Source organism: Mya arenaria, chromosome 8, assembly GCF_026914265.1.
Source record: "Mya arenaria isolate MELC-2E11 chromosome 8, ASM2691426v1".
Classification (NCBI taxonomy): domain Eukaryota; kingdom Metazoa; phylum Mollusca; class Bivalvia; order Myida; family Myidae; genus Mya; species Mya arenaria.
Window position 1 is genome coordinate 42562291 of NC_069129.1, and position 18115 is coordinate 42580405.

At 33.6% G+C, this 18115-nt stretch overlaps 2 protein-coding genes across 6 annotated transcripts in view; one reads left to right on the forward strand and one right to left on the reverse strand.

Annotated features, from left to right (window-relative positions):
- The window catches only part of LOC128242140 (pregnancy zone protein-like), a 364302-nt gene that overhangs the window by 138391 nt on the left and 207796 nt on the right, over positions 1–18115 (reverse strand). The window lies entirely within an intron of this gene.
- LOC128242142 (FMRFamide receptor-like) overlaps positions 1–18115 on the forward strand; it is a 74430-nt gene that overhangs the window by 53857 nt on the left and 2458 nt on the right. Inside the window, exon 1 of one of the 2 annotated variants that reach the window (XM_052959204.1) lies at positions 17265–17772. The exons of the other annotated variant lie outside the window; for it this stretch is intronic. The gene's annotated coding sequence lies outside the window, so the exon portion shown is untranslated. Of the gene's footprint in view, positions 1–17264; positions 17773–18115 lie in introns of those variants that run through there. 2 annotated transcript variants of the gene reach the window in all.

An 18115-nucleotide genomic window follows, 5' to 3' on the forward strand; every position in this document is an offset into this window, starting at 1 on the left:
TCAAATGATAAACATCCCGAATCTTCAATCTTGTTCGAAATATCTGTTAGATATCTGCTGATAAGCAGGACAGAACGGAAGTAATGCACATGTTGAATAAATGGGTGTTTTAGTGTGGTAAAGCTTACCTATAAGCTTTGTAAAATATTGCATAAAAATGTTCTTAATAAAATAAAATGATGTTCATAAAAATAAAACGTTCACAGAAAACTTAGGACAAACATTCATTAAATCAAACATACGAATACTTACGCACAGATACAGTAATTAATTATAAATGGGGCCACCTTCAAAATATAAGCCTGCTTGAAAATATCAACACAAAATTTCATGGTAATAGCAACACCTATGTCAATGAAAGGTAAAAGTACAGGTAATATGTCACGTGATACGAACAGTCAATATCAACATTATTCTTCAGCGGATATCGAGATAATATACCTAGTGGCGATATTGTGTAAAGTGGTCATCGGTGTTTCATAAAGGATCGAACTATATTCTGGTATTGCGTATGTGATGTGCTAACCAATCGGTTACACTTCGGAATATCCAGAGGAGCTAAGCACACATTCTCGTATGACCTGTGCTCGGCTTGACGTCACATGATCAAGTCTTTAGGACCGTGATGATTCCTGTGTGATGGACAACACCAACTTGAGATCGTTAGTATCTTCAATAACATGAACACTTGCACACATCTATCTAAGTACACTTCCGGAATTAGCAGTCGTATAATGGCAGAACATTTCGAGTCGGTGGGGACATTCTACAATCAAACAACCCCTTGGCTATAAACTCTACATCTACAACAACACGGCAGCAGCAACAACAACAACGATGATTCCCTGTCTTCAGAATGATAACATGAAAAACAGCGCTACATAAAACATTGACTAATTACCAAATTTGACAACAGTACTGTCAGTGTTAATTACTTGTACTCAATCTGCAGTGTTATTTTCTAATTGTTAACTATGTTTATTAATTACCTGAGGGCTAATTACCAATTAGTCTATATTATGTCCGACATTTTGACAAATAACGTGTCAGTTTACTTTCTATTGCTTACGAAAAGAAAATCTTGCATTAAAAAGGGACGGTATCTATACAATTTGATATCATTGTTTGGGATTTAGGCACAGATTTTCTTTTGCGTATTTTTTGTCGGAAATACAACTTGATCATCATTGTTTGAGATTTAGGCACAGATTTTCTTTTGCATATCTTTTTTTGTCGGAATTACTTTTTTTTAATTTACCTGTTTGGGGTTGAGAAACATATTTTCTTACGATTTTATTTATCTATTCAATTATAACCATTGTTTGGGGTTGACACAAAGATTTTCTTAAAAATCTTGATAAAAAATGGACGAATGTCACGTAACAGAGTTACTATAGAATGTGACGTAATACGTTATATTTAAGATATAATTAAGATTTAATTAAATGAATATGTGTCTACATACTGTATGTTTAGTAATGTAGGGCATATTCGATTGTCATTTGAATATGAAGATGGTTGACAGCCGACCTGGTACAAATGTACAAAATGGTCATGTTAATTACAAAAACGTGTATTCCTGTGGTTGTAAAGCTGTCATATGTAGACAACAAATCAGTATAAAAGAGATGATTTGGGATGTGAAAACAGAGTTGGCTTAGGCCAGGCAAGCAACGCGGCCTTGGGTCCTTAATGGACGGCAGTTAGGATGTGGGATTACCTTAAATGTCATGCTGTATTATATACTGATTATTATACTTAGAAAGAACGTTGAACAATAAAGACTTAGAACACTTGAACAGTTGTTGGTTGGTTACTGAACGAACTATCACGAAAGTTAAGTGAGCGTTGGCGTTACGTGACAGTGTTCCCAAGCTATTCAAAAACAAGCAATTACGGTAATGATTTTTTTTTGTAATTCTGGAATGATATTATATTTGCTAAATAATTTACTCCGAATTATGATGGAAGATTTGGTCCAAGTTAACATGAACTTTGAACGTTTTAAATCATATCAGGAAGTTCTAGAAAATTAAATAATTCGAAAATAATCAGTGTTCTGACATTTTTACTACCACAATACGTATTTTAATTTGCTTTTTATGTTAGTTACCAACGTGCTCCGTTTTGTTAGTGCGATACAATGATCACATATTTTATTAATTCTTAACGGTTCATTCTAATGTGAAATGTATTCGCTCGAGTTTATTAGACAAACATCAACCCATAAAATATGTAATAAGGGGTGGCATTAAGAAAACATTTGCAAAATAAACATGTAAACGACACTTTTGCATCAGGCCAAAACAAGTTTGTTTATTTTGTTTTCAGTAAAATCTTAAACAAATAGGGTAGGCTGGTAGGCAGGCATAACTTTTCTCTACCCTTTTTTAACCAGTATTCTGTATCAAATCGACTTATATCAGGGTATACCACTATTGTAAAATATTTTAAATATAGAATGGTCAAATTTTAACATGATCAGCACTCATAAAAATTCACCTTTTTTAAGAATATTATGAAAAATATATCAACACTACGGCAAGAAATAAACTTTTAAGGTCAGGAGAGAGAAATAGGGTCGATCGGATAATTTGTGAAAACAATTTTATTTGTTCCTCATCATCATGTAGTGGAGATTTATTAGCAGTTCATCTGAGACAGCCATACACAAACGATTCAAAGAAACCATTCACACACAATGACAACTATAGAGAGAATTAAGTGAGAACGTCACAAATATAGAAGACATGAACGCAGGATTCATTGTCCCATTGACAAATACTACAAAGCAAGCATTAAAACAATGCCATTGAACCCAGAAAGCCAAACACCATACAGCGGTTACTTCCCTTCGACGCATACAGTAAACACTGTCACGTGACCAACACTACGCGATGGTAGTTAAATTCGCGTTTTCTTACATTGAAACTAACGTTAGGTGATTGAAATTATTGCATAAACAAGTTTTAATGCTTTTTTCTTTAGAAAGTAACACATATATAGAGCTTAATGATGCAATCTTACTCCCAAATAAGATGTACCTCAATTAATACAATTTTAATTTACCGAAAAAAATAACATAAAAAACAATGGTTCTTATGAAAGTTATTGTGTTTAATTTGAAATAAAAGGCGCTGGTAACATGTATTTCTACCTTATGAGTTGATAGTTGATCAATGTAAATCTTTTAGCACTCATCAGCCATTTAATATTTGTGCGTTTTCAGCTATTAAATGTAATGAATATACATGTATATGCATTTGGCTACCGACAGGTTAATGTTTATGCCTTAAAAAGTTCTGTTCTGTTCAAATACACGGTTACAATCCTGTTATTAGTGATTAATATTTCCCTAAATGCATAATTTAGTAAATAAGTAGTTTAAGGTTTATCATTCAAACTCATTTTTTTACATTCGTATGTACTGATTTAAAAACAAGAGTGTCACTTTAAAGCTGCACTCTCACAGATAGAATTTTTACATCATTTTTATTTTTTGTCTTGGAAAGTGCATTTTTTTTGCGTGAATATCTGCAAACCAATGATGTAAGGTTGCTGACAAAAAATCGTTTATTTTCATATTTCCGTTCGAAAAATAGTGTTTTATGGCTTAAACCGTTACAAATGGTTTAAGAAAAATGCATAAAACATAAAATTTTGAACTTAAATATAAAAATCTTCCATCAGATATTTTGTTAGCCGTCTTATATAACCGGTTTCCATGGATTTTCGCAAAAATTGGCTCGTTCCAAGACAAAAATTAAAAAGGTGGTAAAACGTTCAATCTGTGAGAGTGCAGCTTTAAATCTAGCTATTTTCGCAAGTGGTAGCTGCGTATAAAATTAACACGAAACAAGCTGTTTGTCAAATTACTTGGATCATGACATGTTTTATGTTCTTTCATGTCCGGTGTCATTCGAAGGTCAAGATCAGGATAAATACAAGTGTATTGATTGTTAAGAAGAGCAATGAAGTTAATTCCCAGCATGAATGCTTTTCAACGGAGGGCAGTTGGTCAGAACAGATAGGCGCTCCATGTGGAATATAGAAAAAACCTTTCATGAAAATGAATGAGTAAAGAAACAGATAATTAAGGCGTGTCCCTATGCTACATGAACATACGCGATCTTTTAGATTGCATACAACATTTTGGAGGTCGTGAGCATCTGCAGTGTCTCGCAACATGGTTATCTCAAAGTTCAATTTTAACTCCTTCAACTTAAATGATTAAAAAACAATAACAAAAACGTATTTATAGATACAGATTAAAATAACAGCATTAATAAATGTTTCTTTTTATTAATATCTACAGATTAACAGATTACCCAATTAAAAAGCGCCAAAATATCGTCGATATGTTCATATTTGTAAAACAAAATCAGTTCATGTTCTTTTGTGTATTTACTATTTAGTTAAAGGCATAACATTATAACTTTAATATTAAGAAACCTTGTATTCGACTAATTGCATATAAATGTATCACTGGCATTCAGAGAAAACGAGTAGCATTGTATGCAAACGAATATTGTTGTAATATGTTTGTACTAAAAAAATCTTAATAAAACCTAAAAAATACATTTGGTTCGGGTAACCCGGCCCTACCTACGGAATAGGCGCCGACCCTACCGTTTTTATAATTAGTTTGAGAAAGAAAAATAAAAAAAAATATATGTATATATATATATATTTTAAATTGCTTTTCAATTTGCAATTTAAAACCTTAAACGCTTATACAGAAGATAACTTTAACACCATTCCGCTGTGATGAAAATGACATTCTAATATAAACCAAAAAAGAAGCCTCCCTACCCTACCAATTTTTGAAAATGATGTTACCCTAACCAAACAAATTATTTAGGCGTAAGGAGCAATGGCACATTTTCATTTATTTCATACTTGTACACAAACAACACTGCAATATTAAAAGGGTTAGGAATCACGTGACTAATAATAAGGGTTCTCACATGAGTCACCAAGGGCCACTGTGCAACCGACGCAAAATAGCATAGTCTTTTACAGGCTAAGATATATTTTCATATCTGTTCCGTCCAAAAAGTTACTAAGAAAATACCGTCACATACTTGTTTGTTTACATCGGTTGCGGCCCGTGGTGACCCATGTGAGAACCCCTTTGAAATCACGTGATTTCTCACCCTGTATAAGTCGGTATTTCGCCTTATTGTATCGATAAGGTGCATGAAATTGGCCTGTACTTAGTTCCCCATACATCAATCGTTATTGGTGATGCATTCCGCACTGTTTCTTACAGTCTTTGATTCTTGTGTTCATTAACTCCCCATGTTATTCTCCCATAAAACCTGTAAATTACTCTCATTTCCTTCCCAACGCGGGAAGTAAAGCGTCCAGTTGAATCGTTAATGTTAATTAAAAACGGTAGATGATTTGAATAATGTCACTGGCAAAGAATTCGTAAATATTCACACTGAAATTGCTTCTTGGTTGTCTCAGAACATCCTGAAATTGCTTGTTGGCATATGTGACGTATTATGGATATATGAAATTTTATTTTTTGTTGTTGACATCATTAAATGTAAATTAGAATTTTTAAAAAACATCAAGGACCATCAATCAAGAATTATGTGTGGTGGCTTGGCGCACCTCATTGGATTCGCAGACTGATAAATGGTTAGTGTCCTGCAAAGAGACTTGTTAGATTATCTTGGAGGTTATTTGCTTAGGCCAAAAAAAAATAATTGTTTGTTTAGGGTAACCTTCCCAAAATTTCTAGGTAGGGTAGGTAGGGATTTTTTTTTTCAAAATCTGTCGTAAGTTCAGAGTGTTTTCTTGCACATGGCAGTCTTTCCTACATTACTGTCATTGCCTGACTTTTTTAATCATATAAACAATAATTCTGATTAAAATATGCATTTATCCGCCATTCGTAACTCTCTATTCGCTAACGAATATTTTTTTTGCTCAGAAACGGAAAAAAATAGTTAGGGTCGGCGCATTTTTAAAGGTAGGGTCGGGTTACCCGAAACAGACATATTTTTTTTAGGCCTTATATATCATATAACTGAGTTGATAACGCTACAGATTTAGAAACGTATGATATTTAAAACTAAAAATCAGTAAGAAAATATAAATTCTTTGAAAAAGACAAAACATATAAATATATTGTTTTTCAAGAAAAATATATTCAAGATAAAAAAAATATATGAAAAAATCTTGTCTTGGAGAAAAACGTATTCCAGAAAAAAGAATCTGATCAGGAAACAAATCTGACAAGACAATGTCCCTGAGAAAAGCAACATCAGAATAACAAATCTGATAAGACAATGTCCTTGAGAAAAACATGGTCACGATAGAAAAAATCTGACAAGAAAATGTCATTGAGAAAAACATGATCAGGATAGAAAAAAATCTGATAACACAATGTCCTTGAGTAAAACATGACTAGGATAGAAAAAAAATCTGACAACACAATGTCCTTGAGTAAAACATGACTAGGATAAAAAAAAATCTGACAACACAATGTCCTTGAGTAAAACATGACTAGGAAAGAACAAATCTGACAACACAATGTCCTTGAGTAAAACATGACCAGGATAGAACCAATCTGACAATACAATGTCCTTGAGTAAAACATGACCAGGATAGAACAAATCTGACAATACAATGTCCTTGAGTAAAACATGACTAGGATAGAACAAATCTGACAATACAATGTCCTTGAGTAAAACATGACTAGGATAGAACAAATCTGACAACACACTGTCCTTGAGTAAAACATGACCAGGATAGAACAAATCTGACAATACAATGTCCTTGAGAAAAACATGACCAGGATAGAACCAATCTGACAATACAATGTCCTTGAGACAAACATGACTAGGATAGAACAAATCTGACAATACACTGTCCTTGAGTAAACATGATCAGGATAGAACAAATCTGACAAGACAATGTCCTTGAGGAAAACATGACCAGGATAGAACAAATCTGACAATACAATGTCCTTGAGTAAAACATGACTAGGATAGAACAAATCTGACAATACAATGTCCTTGTGTAAAACATGATCAGGATAGAACAAATCTGACAATACAATGTCCTTGAAAAAACATGACCAGGATAGAAAAAATCTGACAATACAATGTCCTTGAGTAAAACATGATCAGGATACAACAAATCTGACAATACAATGTCCTTGAGTAAAACATGACCAGGATAGAACAACTCTGACAATACAATGTCCTTGAGTAAAACATGACCAGGATAGAACAAATCTTACAACACAATGTCCTTGAGTAAAACAAGATCAGGATAGAACCAATCTGACAACACACTGTCCTTGAGAAAAACATGACCAGGATAGAACAAATCTGACAATACAATGTCCTTGAAAAAAACATGACTAGGATAGAACAAATCTGACAATACAATGTCCTTGAGTAAAATATGACCAGGATAGAACAAATCTGACAACACAATGTCCTTGGGTAAAACATGACCAGGATAGAACAAATCTGACAATACAATGTCCTTGAGTAAAACATGACCAGGATAGAACAAATCTGACAATACAATGTCCTTGAGTAAAACATGACTAGGATAGAACAAATCTGACAATACAATGTCCTTGAGAAAAAACATGACTAGGATAGAACAAATCTGACAATACAATGTCCTTGAGTGAAACATGACTAGGATAGAACAAATCTGACAATACGATGTCCTTGAGTAAAACATGACTAGGATAGAACAAATCTGACAATACAATGTCCTTGAGTAAAACATGACTAGGATAGAACAAATCTGACAATACGATGTCCTTGAGTAAAACATGACTAGGATAGAACCAATCTGACAATACACTGTCCTTGAGAAAAACATGACCAGGATAGAACCAATCTGACAATACGATGTCCTTGAGAAACCATGACTAGGATAGAACAAATCCGACAATACAATGTCCTTGAGTAAAACATGATCAGGATAGAACAAATCTGACAATACAATGTCCTTGAGTAAAACATGGTCAGGATAGAACAAATCTGACAATACAATGTCCTTGAGTAAAACATGACCAGGATAGAACAAATCTGACAATACAATGTCCTTGAGTAAAACATGACTAGGATAGAACAAATCTGACAATACAATGTCCTTGAGAAAAAACATGACTAGGATAGAACAAATCTGACAATACAATGTCCTTGAGTAAAACATGACTAGGATAGAACAATTCTGACAATACGATGTCCTTGAGTAAAACATGACTAGGATAGAACCAATCTGACAATACAATGTCCTTGAGAAAAACATGATCAGGATAGAACAAATCTGACAATACGATGTCCTTGAGAAACCATGACTAGGATAGAACAAATCCGACAATACAATGTCCTTGAGTAAAACATGATCAGGATAGAACAAATCTGACAATACAATGTCCTTGAGTAAAACATGACTAGGATAGAGCAAATCTGACAATATAATGTCCTTGAGAAAAACATGACTAGGATAGAACAAATCTGACAATACAATGTCCTTGAGTAAAACATGACAAGGATAGAACCAATCTGACAATACAATGTCCTTGAGAAAAACATGACCAGGATAGAACAAATCTGACAATACAATGTCCTTGAGTAAAACATGACTAGGATAGAACAAATCTGACAATACAATGTCCTTGAGTAAAACATGACTAGGAAAGAACAAATCTGACAATACAATGTCCTTGAGAAAACATGATCAGGATAGAACAAATCTGACAATACAATGTCCTTGAGTAAAACATGACCAGGATAGAACAAATCTGACGATACAATGTCCTTGGGTAAAACATAACTAGGATAGAACAAATCTGACAATACAATGTCCTTGAGAAAACATGACCAGGATAGAACAAATCTGACAATACAATGTCCTTGAGTAAAACATGACTAGGATAGAACCAATCTGACAATACAATGTCCTTGAGTAAAACATGATCAGGATAGAACAAATCTGACAACACAATGTCTTTGAGTAAAACATGACCAGGATAGAACAAATCTGACAATACACTGTCCTTGAGAAAACATGATCAGGATAGAACAAATCTGACAACACAATGTCCTTGAGAAAAACATGACCAGGACAAAACAAATCTGACAACACCATGTCCTTGAGTAAAACATGACCAGGACAGAACAAATCTGACAATACACTGTCCTTGAGTAAAACATGACCAGGATATAACCAATCTGACAATACACTGTCCTTGAGAAAAACATGACCAGGATAGAACAAATCTGACAACACACTGTCCTTGAGTAAAACATGACCAGGATAGAACAAATCTGACAATACAATGTCCTTGAGTAAAATATGACCAGGATAGAACAAATCTGACAACACAATGTCCTTGAGTAAAACATGACCAGGACAGAACAAATCTGACAACACAATGTCCTTGAGTAAAACATGACCAGGACAGAACAAATCTGACAACACAATGTCCTTGAGTAAAACATGACCAGGACAGAACAAATCTGACAACACAATGTCCTAGAGTAAAACATGACCAGGACAGAACAAATCTGACAACACAATGTCCCTGAGAAAAAACACACGATCAGGATAAACATAAATCTGACAAAAAATATACTATGTGATAACTTCTTGAATGTTGAGTATTTTCTTTCCATGGTTGCGATAACGCCGATTAGGATTGTAAGCAATGCACACTTTTAAGTACACAGTCGAAACCCGCTATGTCGAACTCTGTTATCTCGATAATCTGGTTATTTCGAACTATTTTCGAATGCGTTGTGTAAAGTTAGAGAGCCAACGGGGTTCGACTGTAAATCTTATGCGTTCCATTGATGATTCCATACTAATGGAAGATAAGCTACATGTAGTTATTGATCCGCCATGATGTTTAATTAACGAGGCAAGAATGGTGTCAGTTAAGTTGGCTCATTTTTTTTGCAAGTTTATTTTGCAATGTTTCAGTGATTGCTGACTATACAACTATTTTATTAACTACGAAACGTAATTGAGTGTTCAACATAATATTTTGTCCAAAGAGGCGACAGAATCTTCAAATTTGCTAGTACATGTATTTGCTTATACATTTAGTTAAGTTAATTAGCCGGTATTGATTTTAAGTTAGATAAAGAGGTAGTTGGTAACTAAATAAAGAAAAAAAAAGTAAAACACTAAAAAGTTAGATATTACGTAAATTTTACGTATATTACACAAATTAAATGTTTCTGTGACCTTGTCGCATCTTACCATTTATGTGTACTAAGTACATACAAACATTCTTTAACATTACCAAATCACTGTCAAAATCAACCGAGATAGAAGCAAAGCTTTTTATATTTTAAATATATATGAACATGACTGTTGAATGTTATACAACACGTTCTTGTATTGAAACCAGGTCGCAATAAAATTGTATGGCTTTCTCAATTTCATTTCCTCACGGGATTACTTTAATGACTTTAGCTAGTAAATGGCAATTTAATGGACTGTTGAAATTGGCAAATGTACTGATGTTTTTAAGAACAAAACGGTCACTCAATTTTTACGTTGTGTAAATAGATTTTGTGTAAATATATGTGTCATGATGCACAAACTTTGATCAAATTTGTAACTATTGCAATCGCTTCAATACAGTCGAACTCCGTTGGCTCGAATTCGCTTGGCTCGAGTTCCTCTTTTGTCTCTTACTGAATGTAAATGACAGATTTCTTTCTACTACTGAAGGTAAGCATTCTCGCTTGGCTCGAATTTTCCGAGGCTCGAGGTATTTTCACCGGTCACTGGGAGTTCGAGCCAACGGGGTTCGACTGTATTGACAAAGAGTGTGGACTAATTTTAAACTGGCGCTAAGCGACTTTTTAGGTGAATATTAAAAAAAGGGGCGCTTTGATGGAAACAAACATTTTTTTATTGAAAAAAGAAACAAAGTGATTCAACTCATTTAATTATGAACCAAGTTAAATGAGAGTTGACATGGAAGCATTTCGGAAATTACGTCGCTGAAATTTTGTCCTAGCTCTGATGACGCTAACCTTTGATTTTGAAGGGAGAATGTAAGCGGACAAAATTTTGAAACAACAGTGAAAACTATCAAATGTGTATTTAACTGTTTTAAACGGAGAAATGCCATTTTTATTTCCCTGATAAACTTCTATAAATCACCGACAAACTTATAATTAACTGTTATTCTAGCCTAACTAATTACCAAACAAATCATAACCAGGATGAATTAATGTGTGTAAAGAATTAAAGCAATCTAATTTAGCAAGCTTAAGAAAATCTAGAATTTCGATTATAGTTGATACTTTAGTCGCAATATTATATTTTGAGTTTTTTATCTACAGGCGAACCCTGCTCGTTCGAACCGGCGTATATATATCGAGCCTCGAACAATTCGAGCCAAGCGGGAATAATTACGTTTAAATTAAAGAAATCGGCACTTAACAATCAGTTCGAGCCAACCAGTAATTCGAGCCAAGCGAGTTCGAGCAAACGGAGTCTGACTGTATATAAAATATTTTCAAACAATAATGATATGATCAACAAAGAGAAGAGTTATCCTTTTTATGTCCGTGGGGCCTCGGGACCGATACCATGTGTATTTTTCATTATCACATCTGCATGCTTAATGCGTTTGTTCGTTTCCTAACATGTCAAAAACACTTAAACAAGTTCACTGCTCGGCCGCGTGTCAATTACATACCGAATAGAGAAACATGTCCGGCTAAGACATGCTTAGAAATTATGTTAAACTAATCAACACGAGTTAAACTTAAACATAAGTTCTTTCAAATTGGTACGTTTGGTGTGATTTTGCTGTTGTGAAAAAATAGGTGGAAGTTGTTACATAAAAATAGTTTTCAATTATTAGCTTAATTGTTTATTAGTTGTAACTGAAAAGGAGAAAGCCAAAAAAGGTACTTGGTGACTTAAAGTATTTCGTAAAAAAAAGGACTCATCTCCAAATGTAAAGGGATTAATAGCTTCTGAATTGTGATTTTATGGCTAAGAAAGTAGAAATCCTTAAAGAAAAACAAGTGTTAAATAAAAAAATGACTAGTTAATGTTCGAAAATTGAAAACAAAACAAAACAAAAACACAACAAGACATAGGTAAGTGATTTTAATATTGGTTTGAAATTACTATAATAAGTGTTTTAATAAATTAATGGTATTTCCTTAAACAGTAAGGGCGTTTCTCACTTCAGTTTTATAGAGCCCGTTTAAGCAGACATTCAATTTTTAGTAACATGAAACTTTACAAAACAATGTACAGGTCCAAAATTAAATAGCTTTTTTTCTAGCACACTTACTATTTTCTTGAATAGATAATTCTTTAATATATGGGCACTTAATTTAGACAACATTGCATTGCCCTAGACTGTATGGCATTATTTCAGACTCTATTGCAATGGTTTGGAATGTATCGCATTATTTCAGACTCTATCGCAATACTTAAGACTATATCGCATTATTTCAGACTATATCGCAATGGTTTGGAATGTATCGCATTATTTCAGACTCTATCGCAATACTTAAGACTATATCGCATTATTTCAGACTATATCGCATTGTTTTAGACTGCATCGCATAATTTCAGACTCTATCGCACTACTTAAGACTATATCGCATAATTTCAGAATCTATCTCAATACTTAAGACTATATCACATCATTTCGGACTATATCGCAAAACTTAAGACTATATCGCATTATTTCAGACTATATCGCATTGTTTTAGAGTGCATCGCATTATTTCAGACTCTATCGCAACACTTAAGACTATATCGCATTATTTCAGACTCTATCGCATTGCTTTAGACTGCGTCGCATTATTTCAGACTCTATCGCAATACTTAAGACTATATCGCATTATTTCAGACTATATCGCATTGCTTTAGACTGCGTCGAATTATTTCAGACTATATCGCACTACTTCAGACTATATCGCATTATTTCAGACTATATCGCATTGCTTTAGACTGAATCGCATAATTTCAGACTCTATCGCACTACTTAAGACTATATCGCATTATTTCAGAATCTATCGCAATACTTAAGACTATATCACATCATTTCGGACTATATCGCAAAACTTAAGACTATATCGCATTATTTCAGACTATATCGCACTACTTAAGACTTTATCACATTATTTCAGACTATATCGCACTACTTAAGACTATATCGCATTATTTCAGACTCTAACGCAAAACTTAAGACAATATCCATTATTTCAGATTCTATCGCAATACTTAAGACTATATCGCATTATTTCAGACTCTATCGCATTGCTTCAGACTGAATCGCATTATTTCAGACTATATCGCACTACTTAAGACTATATCGCATTATTTCAGACTATATTGCATTGCTTTAGACTATATCGCATTATTTCAGACTATATCGCAATACTAAAGACTATATCACATTATTTCAGACTATATCGCATTGCTTTAGACTGAATCGCATTATTTCAGACTATATCGCACTACTTAAGACTATATCGCATTATTTCAGACTATATCGCACTACTTAAGACTGAATCGCATTATTTCAGATTATATCGCATTGCTTTAGACTGAATCGCATTATTTCAGACTATATCGCACTACTTAAGACTATATCGCATTGTTTTAGACTATATCGCATTATTTCAAACTCTATCGAAATGCTTTATAGACTGTATGGCATTTTTTCAGACTATATCGCCATGCTTTAGACTGTGTCGCATTGCTTTAGACTGTGTCGCATAGTTTCAGACTGTATCGCCATGCTTTAGACTGTGTCGCATTGTTTTAGATTGTGTCGTATTATTTTAGACTCTATCGCCATGCTTTAGACTGTGTCGCATTGCTTTAGACTGTGTCGTATTATTTCAGACTGTATCGCCATGCTTTAGATTGTGTCGCATTGCTTTAGACTGTATCGCATAGTTTCAGACTGTATCGCAATGCTTTAGACTGTATCGCATTGCTTTAGACTGTGTCGTATTATTTCAGACTCTATCGCCATGCTTTAGACTGTGTCGCATTACTTTAGACTGTGTCGTATTATTTCAGACTCTATCGCCATGCTTCAGACTACGTCGCATTGCTTTAGACTGTGTCGTTTTATTTCAGACTCTATCGCCATGCTTTAGACTGTGTCACATTACTTAAGACTGATTCGCATTTCTTTAGACTGCATCACATTGTTCTCTGTATCACATTGCTTCAGACTGCGTCACAGTACCTTATTTTGGATATCACTCTGTAGACTGTATTGCATTTCTGTATACTGAATTACGTTGCTCAAGACTTTTCGCATTCCTGTAGACTGTATCTTATTGCAATGAAATACAAAGTGACAAATAAAAATGAATACTTTATTAACGAAACATATCGGTTGCAGACGGTCCATGCTTAAGGAAGCTGTTTAACCTGTTTTATTTATGGAAAACACCTTGAAAGGAATTGTTTTCACCGGTCAGTACTCCGTAAGTAAATATTATACGTCCATCATACGGCCACTGTGGTGATTAAGCAACATCAAGGTTATTTACAGATCAAGTCGTGAACAAATATTTGTAGTTTTTGCCATATGCACGCAAATTTACAATAATACCATCCTGCTTATGACTGAAAACATGATTAAGTCATTGTCTGAGACATCTGGGATATTTGCAAAGCTTTCCATTATATCTGCTTATGACAATCTGCGTGGTTAACGTGAGTTTACCTGATTGACAAATCATAAACAGTCAGTCTTTGCCATGTTCAGACTTATTTCAATATGAGGAACAACACTTGCAGCTCTAGAGGGAGCCCACCTGGCGCCCCCCCCCCCCCCTCTTCCTCCAAACCCTATTAAAATTAATAAGTTTTCATTTCAATATCGTAGAAAAAAGTAATAAAACACGCTCAAAATGCACCATTTTCTTCTAGAAATTGTTAAAGTTGTCTTTTTTTAATGTTTCATAATATATTTCTTCGTTCCAGAAACGAGGGTATGGGCATAAATATACGAAAAACAATGTACTACGTGGCAAAATGCAAACACTTCAAACATATTTCTCATATGTCTTGGCTCAGGAAAAGTTGTTAGTCTGGATAAAAGTGATTTATAAACCCCATAAGGAAAAGCCGTACGTGTATTTCATGTCGCGCAAATTTAAACAGGATTATTTTATTTACTTATTTGTATTATATTATCTTCAAAATAACATTTTCGAACATTTATTAGATCAAGGCATGCACAATCCCTTTAATGCCGATAAAGATATAAACAATCATTTCTGGAATTTTCGTGTGTTTGTCTTGATTTTTATTTAAAACAATCGGAACTGCACCTCGGCCATCTCAGCCATTTGTCGAGCCTCCGGTGAGCCGGTGCATAGTAAAAGAAGTTCGTAATTTTAAAGATGCACCATTACTCACAAATAAGATTTACTAAAATTGATACCATTGTTTTAATATACCAAAAAGAATGAATAGATGTCGAAAACAACGGTTCTTATGAAGGATAATGAGTTTAAATTGAAAGAAATTTGCAGAAAACACGACAGTCCTACCTTATAAGACGAAAGTAAATCACAGTAAATCTTTCAGCACTCACCAAACATTTAATATTTTTGCGCTTTCACCTATTTAATACAGTGTTACAATCTTGTTATCAGTAATTAATATTTTCCATAAATGCATTATTTAGTAAGTAGTTAAAGGTGGATCACTCAAAGTGTATGTTTACTAAACATGTGTATGTATTGATTTTGAATAAGAGTGTCACTTTAATAATAATGATATTAGTTATTGGTAGTGTTTTACCTTGCAATATTTATTATTAACTTTAAGTTGTTTTCAAGTGGAGTGTATTATTGTATAAATCGTAAACTATCCCCAGGGTAGAGTCATTCGGCTTATTTGCTAATTGGAATTACTACACGATCTATTTGCAGCGTAGTTAAATGTAAAGAAGTCTGACAGTGTACACCGTCCATATACATCCGAGGTTGTTTTCGGTGGAAAAAGGCCGAGGTGCTCCGAATGTACCTGTAGTTGTATAAACTCATTGTTTTGTGCAACCTGAATTGCCGTAAAAATGTTAAATATAAATATATATTTGTTTGTTTGGGAAGTGCATTTAATGAGTTCACGTGGATAGCCAACTTATCTATGAAATACGTCTTATTTTCAAAATAAAATAAAATGAAATCACTTTTTATTACCCATTCTTACAGACAAATAAATACATATTTTCTTGCGATGTTAAGCCCAAACGCGATTCGCTCATAACTTTAAGCTATTTCCATTTCTCGCTACAGCATTTCTAAGCTTTCCATAATTCCACTAAGTAGGCATAATTCACATTCAATCCGAGTTATAAAAGTTTGCAATAAATTATAATGCGGTATTTGTATACCCTAAAAAATAACAGCTAATTCAAAACACAATAACACGTTGATTTCTGATTTACTGGCAAAAAAAATACACGATGCAAAAATATTTGTGAAAATGCCTTTGAATTTAAATAGATGTAATTTATCTACCAAAACCATCTTCTATTAATTCAAGGTAACAAAAAACGTGATGTTCTTCGACCAGTGTAACTGGGATTTACGTAGTAGACAACCCCAATTTTCGAACTGGAAAAAATACGCAAAATCTTCGAAAACATATGTGTCGTAAGCGATGTCAATGATATCAATTTTTATTTTTAGACCGGTTATGCATCTGAAAACACGTTTTTCATCAATATTTTACTCTGAGATATCGAAATTGCAGAAAAAAATAGAGTATAAAAAGTGTTTTGGTTTTAGTGGGGTGCGAACCGACGCCGGTAAAGTCATGAAAAAATGCCTTATTCATTAGGCCACCAGGACTTTTACAATAGTGACGGATACTGTGACCTTTTAAAAATACATTGATAACATCACGTGATAATGTCAACCAATAAACCACGCATCAACTAATCGCTCAATACACGCTTATGAATATTTGTGGTCTTCAATGCGATATTTGAGCAAATATCCACATTTGCTGAAGGGTTCCAGCTTTTGAAATATTAGTTTCTAATGATTTGCAACACTTTATTTCGTCACACAAAAAAATGCATTTTATAAAAACAAACATGAGTGAGTCCCTTTAAATATAAATACTTTTATTAGAGGTATTCGAAGGACGGATTTCAGTTATTCGATAAAGCCAAGAACAGTAGTTCCAGTCCTTCGATAGGATGTTTGTAGAACTGTTGCTATACAGTGCGGATACCACGGAAGCTACAGCTCAAATGTATTGAAACATATGCCGTCTTAGATTCTTGATTGGCATTTGATGAAATCGTTACACCTGTATTGAAACAAATGTGTGACTATTTTATGGCGAAAGTATTTATTAGATATACATAAAAATGCGTGCTTTGAGACTTAACTTTATTGTGATGGAACCTTTGACATTTTAGCCAGCACAAATAATGCATGGATACATTTTAGCTTGGTGTAAGAGATGAATGATTACAGGGGAAACGCGGTGATTGAACTAATATTGATATTGTTTAAAACTTACTGGTATCAATATGGACCTGCATACTAATAAATGTGATTTCGAAATGGAAAATGACAAAAAAGGAATTCAGCAAAGCGCACTTGTACGAATTCTTGCAGATGGTTTGAATGGCAAACCAAAACGTTATTCAGAATAATTATTATTTAGCATAATTTGTAAAATGTGCAGGATTGATGTTGAAGACGTAATTCATTTCGTATACCGGAACTATTTAAATCGGATATAACCGTAAGTAGATTAGTTGTTAATGTGCATAATGCCGTAAACATAGATAATAAATAGACATTGACATAATTATAAAAGTAATAAACTGATCTTTTGAAGCTTACGCCTTCGTAATGTAAATTAATTAGCTTCATATTTAATAATAATAAATTGGTTATGGCAGAAAATATTTAGTTTCATCGATTCATATGGACAAAATCACAAGCAACCACAATTTGATAATATATTGAAAAGAGTAAATGAATTCAGTAATCGGATTGACATTCGTTGAGTCACGTTTACCGGAACATGTTATGTCATAGTGTTTGTAAGACACATCTTAGTGAAGTGTCTGCAGCAATTAACC